Genomic DNA, 6,000 nt, shown 5'->3' with positions numbered 1-6,000 from the left:
GAACATACAAACGTGTTAATAAAAGTCATATTTATTAAGAAGACAGCTATCTATCATGGATTAGAGAATTATTACTGTTGGAAGGAATAACTTCCTCTGTCCTCTGCTCCTTCTACCTGGACTTAGAATCAATTTGACATAACACAGATCAACAGGAGAAAGTCAAATTTAATAGGCGGACTTATGGGGAAATCCACATATATATGAGATTACAAAGACAAGGAGGCAATGGGAAGCTTAATGTGAGCTAAGGAGAGGGGAAGCGTTTGAGAACACAAAGGAGAGAATACCATTAGCAGGAAGGTAAAAGGAGATGTTCCAAAAAAAGAAGTTTGTCCTAGCATGTGGATAAGTTTCTTAAGTAAAAGGAAATCTTTTTTTTTATTATTCATGAGAGACACACAGAGAGAGAGAGGCAGAGACACAGGCAGCGGGAGAAGCAGGCTCCATGCAGGGAGCCCGATGTGGGACTCCATCCCAGTATTCCAGGATCACACCCTGAGCTTGAAAGGCAAGAGCTCAACTGCTGAGCCACCTGGGCGTCCCAAAAGGGAGTCTTTGTTAATAGCTCTCATCCTGGTACAGGCTTTCCTTTCCAATGTACATTTAGGCAGTGAATGGGGAAGCACAGGGTTTTTTCTATACTTTCTGGGTTTTGATTACTTTTAACTCAAAATAATCTTAATGCCAAAGTGGCCCAGCTTGCAGCAGCCCACCCTTAGCCCTACACTAACAAAATATGGTGGTCATTATTCTGAAACAGTGAACAGAGAGCCTTGATGGAAGGGTAAAATGTAACCCCCCACCCCCAAATCAAATCTTAAATGCATAATGCTGTGTGAAAAAGTATGGAAAATAAGATTTACCAATCCTCAACTTTCTATTATATAATTTTAAACTCTTCTTGAATCTTTATGAAACTTCTAATTTCTTATTCCATTAGGTTTTTCTTTCAAGGTTTCAAGACCTCTGTTGTTCTTATTCCAATTTCCAGATTTAGATATATTAGCTCACATTTTCTTCATTCATTTTTAATTCTGCTTAATAATGAAAATAGTGTAATGACATAAAATTTGCCTCTGGTCTGTTAGTTTATCACAGTTTATAGGTGTTAACACTAAATATTGTAATAAAAATATGCTGTAATTGTAATTTGGTTTACTTTTTGAGCATGAAATTATTTTGCAATATATTTTAGTCTTCCACAAAGTTTTTAGAAAGCAATTTTTAGTCTATTGCTAATATTCAGTTTTATTTTATTGTATCAGAGAACATAATATATAAAATAGAACTATCATTAAAAAGTTTACCTTTTTAATTTATTAACTTTTTAAATCTGACATGATTACTTTTTAAAAACATTTTATGGGCAATTTAAAAGAGACATATTCTTGTAAAGAACTGAGCTTGACCTATATATCAAATGCATAGTTTAATGTTACAATTCTCAATCTATTTTCTTTCTTGCTCCTATAAAAATCAAAAGTATTACATCATAATTTATCTAATTTCATTCCTGTTTCTTACTATTTATATTCTAATGTAGTCCTTTCTTATACTCCAATTCTAATTCTTATATTCTAATATCTTTTTAATAGTTTATAACCTTCAATACTCTGATTTTTCTTGATTTAAGATTTATGACTGATATTTTGGTTAAAAATGTCACTATTATCATGAACAATTCTTTTTGATCTAGCTTATTAATTTTAGCCTATAATTCTGGTGGCATCCTACTTTTTGTTTGTTTGGTGTTCTTATTTTCATATTTCCGTTTACATTTGTTTTGTCATTTTATTTAGGTAGTTGGAAAACAATGCATCTCTTTTACATTTGTTAACACAAAGAATTTGCTTACGGTTATGTATTAATTATCCTGAAGTTTAAAGGAGAAGAGATAGATACATTGAACTGAACCTCCACTGCCTAATTCATAACATCAGAAACTCATATAGCTAGCACCTATAAACCCTAGGCTGGATACTGTTGACTATCAATTAGTAAGGTGATTGATGGTTGAATTTCACAAGGAATATACAACTTGTGATATCTGGATATCTATAAGTAATTTTTATCTAACAAATAATCCATCAAACCTTATTGAACAAATATAAATCTGACAACAGAGTTTTTATTTTTCAGCATGGACTAGGATTTATATTCTTTGTTTCTCCAAAGACTTCAAGAACATTTTCAGCCTCTAGTTCTATCATAAAAGTTCCCAAATTACTACATGTCTTAGAATCCTACTTTTTATTAAGTAGGATTAATCAAATCATTTTTAGAAAGCTTTTTCGCTAGGTCTTATAATTAAAAGCCTTCCAAACTCTCAGTGAGATTTTATTAACCATCTTTGGAAAAGGAGCATGTGTGTGTGTGTGTCTGTGTGTGTGTGGTGTGGGTGTGTGTGTGTAGGTATTAAATTTCTACCTTGAGAAAACATAGGCTTGTGATTTTAAAACTTTTGCACCTAAGTTGAGCAACAAGCAGCACCTTCCAGCAAAGGCCTAAGCGAATTATTTTCTGTTGTTGTTTTTTATTTAAAGATTTTTATCTCTTTATTCATGAGAGTGACAGAGAGTGAGAGAGGCAGAGACATAGGCCGAGGGAGAATCAGGCTCCAGGCAGGAAGCCTGATGGGGTACTCGATCCCGGATCCCAGGATCAGGCCCTGGGCCGAAGGTGGACGCTCAGCTCAGCCCCTGAGTCACCTGGGGGTCTAGACTAAGCTAATGAAAATGTACAAGGGATTGTGTCATACTGTGTTTGTAATGGGGTAAAATCTCTCTTTACTAAGAAAGAGAGGGCAGCCCGGGTGGCTCAGCGGTTTAGCGCCGCCTTCGGCCCAGGGCCTGATCCTGGGGACCCGAGATCGGGTCCCCCCTCGGGCTCCCTGCATGGAGCCTGCTTCTCCCTCTGCTTGTGTCTCTGCCTCTCTCTCCGTGTGGCTCTCATAAATAAATAAAAATCAGTATACACCACATTTTCTTTATCCATTTACCTTTGATGGACATCTGAGTTGCTCCCAGCCCTTGGCCATGATAAAGAACGCTTCTATGAGGATGGAGGTCTCCTGGTGACCCTGCTTTCAATTCTTTTGACTACACGTAGCCCAGAAGTAGGATTGCTGGATTCTATGGTAGCTGTATTTTTAATTTTTTTGAGGAACTCTCATACTGTTTACATAGTGGTTGCACCATGTTACATTCCTATCAGCAATGCACAAGCGTCCTGATTTCTCCATATCCTTGCCAACATTTTATTTTTTAACAGTGGTCATCCTAATGGGTGTGAGGTGACCCTCATCGTGGTTGTGATTTGCCTTTTTTGATGGTTAGTGATGTGGAGCATCATTTCATAGGTTCATTGGCCATTTATACATCTTCTTTCAAGGAATGTCTGTACAGGCTCTTCGTCCTTTCTTCCATTGGGCTACTTGTTGCCTTGTGACGAAGTTCGTAGGAGTCTTTTGTATATTAACTTATTGTCAAATACATGGTTTGCACATATTTTTCCCATTCTATTCGTTGTCTCTTCACTCTCTAGATTGTATCCTTTGGTGCATTTGAAGTTTTATAGACCCCATTTGTCTATGTTTACTTGTTTGCTGGTGCTTTGGTATCGTAGTCAGGAAATCACTGCCAGGTCCGTGGATCCTGGGTGGCTCAGTCAGTAAGCATATGACTCAATGTCAGCTCAGGTCTTGATCTCAGGGTTGTGAGTTCAGGCCCCATAATAGGCTCCACCCTGGGTATGGAGCCTGTTGAAAAAAAGAAAGAAATCATTGGCAGATCTAATATTGTGAATCTTTTCCCTATGTTTCCTTGCAAGCGTTTTACAATTTTAACTTTTACGTTTAGTTCTTTGATACATTTTGAGTTAAGTCTTTGTACATGATGTCAGGCAAGAGCCCACTTTATTGTTTTGCATGTAGATACTCAGTGTTTTCAACAGCATTTGTTAGAGAGACTCTCCTTTCCCTCTTGAGTAGTTTTTACATCCTTTTTGAAGATTACCCGACCGTATACATGAGGCTTTCTTTCTGGTTCTGTTACACTTCACTGGTCTGTGTAGACCTACCTTTATACCAGGGCCATGCTATTTTGACTTCTTTAGCTGGGCAATGTATCGAAATGAGGACATGTGAATTCTCCCACTTTGTTCTTTTTTCTCAAAGTTATCTGGGCTATTTGGCTTCCCTTGATTCCAAATAATTTTAGGACGGATTTTTCGATTTCTGGAAAAAAAATGGTATCGGGATTTTGATTTTGATCCTGTGAAGTACTTTGGGCAGCATTGACATTTCAGCAATATTAAGTCTATCATCGGGACGCCCGGGTGGCTCTGTGGTTAAGCGTCTGCCTTTGGGTCAGGGCATGATCCTGGAGTCCCCGGATCGAGTCCCCCATCAGGCTCCCTGCACGGGGCTTGCTTCTCTCTCTGCCTGTGTCTCTGCCTCGCTCTCCGTGTGTCTCTCATAAAAAAATATTAAGTCTATCAACTTATGAACACAAGATATCTATTTTTGGTTTTTTTTTATTTTTTTTTATTATTTTTTTTTTAATTTTTTTATTTATTTATGATAGTCACAGAGAGAGAGAGAGAGAGGCAGAGACACAGGCAGAGGGAGAAGCAGGCTCCATGCACCGGGAGCCTGACGTGGGATTCGATCCCGGGTCTCCAGGATCGCGCCCTGGGCCAAAGGCAGGCGCTAAACCACTGCGCCACCCAGGGATCCCCTATTTTTGGGTTTTTTTTTAAAACATTACTCTTACATATGTTTTCTCATTTTCAGTGTATGATTCTTTCACTTCTTTCATTAATCTTATTCCTGAATATCTTACTTTTTTCAGTGTTGTGGTAAATGGAGTTGTGTTCTTGAGTTCCACTTCAAATTGTTCATTGTTAACATCTAGAGATGCAAGTGCTTCTTGGTGTGTTGGTTTTCATTTCTGCAACCTTGTTGAATTTGTTTACTGCTTCTAACTTTTTTAATCCTTACGATTTCTACGTATAAGATTATGGTATATGCAAATATGATTATTCTTCTTCCTTTCCAGTTTGGATGTTTTTTGTTTCTTTTACTTGCCTAATTGCTCTGGCTAAGTTTTCTAGTACTATATTTGATGGAAAGGCCAGAGTAAAGAACTTTATTTTGATCCTATTTTTAGAGGAAAAGTTTGAGTCTTTTGCTATTTTGCACATTCTTTTTTTGTTTCTTAAATTACACTTAGGAATGAAATCATATGGTATTTGTGTTTCTCTGACTCACTTATTTCACTTAGTATTACTCTTTAGCTCCATGTACGTCATTCCAAATGACGAGATTTCATTCTTTTGTATAACTGTATAATACTCCATCGCATATGTACCACGTCTTCTTTATCCATTCATCTATTCTTTCTAGAGTTCCTTGAGATACTTATATATATATTTTTTTTCAGTATGTGTTTATAGCATTAAGCTCTCCTAGAAATCTTTTGCTGCAGCCTAAATATTTTAGTATATTGGGTTTCCTTGTTTCATTTGTTTCGAGATACTATGTATTTATGTAAGAAAGAGAACCCAGGAGTGGGTTGGGGCAGGGGGAAAGGAGAGGGAGAATCTTAAGCAGGCTCCACACTCACTGCAGAACCCGGCACAGGGCTCGATCTCAAGATCCTGAGATCCTGATCTGAGCCAAATCAGGAGTCGAAGGCTTAACCAACTGAGCCACCCAGATGGCCTCAAGATGCTTTTTAATTTCCCCCTTAAGTTATTCTATGAAAGAATTTTTTCTTCTTTGACCTGTTGGTTGTTAAGAGAACGTTGTTTCATAATTGGCTCTTTATACATCCGGGACTTCACTAATGCGGTGGTCACTGGCCAGGCACATGTGACAATTTACATTAAAATTAATTAAAATTATATAAAATTTTATATAATTGAGAAAATTCACTTTCTCAATCACACTCGCCATATATATCAGATATGTAATAACCACATACCATATTGGGCAGC

This window comes from Canis aureus, chromosome 15, assembly GCF_053574225.1.
Source record: "Canis aureus isolate CA01 chromosome 15, VMU_Caureus_v.1.0, whole genome shotgun sequence".
Classification (NCBI taxonomy): Eukaryota; Metazoa; Chordata; class Mammalia; order Carnivora; family Canidae; genus Canis; species Canis aureus.
The sequence above is the reverse complement of the archived record's forward strand: the minus strand, read 5'-3'. Positions refer to the sequence as shown.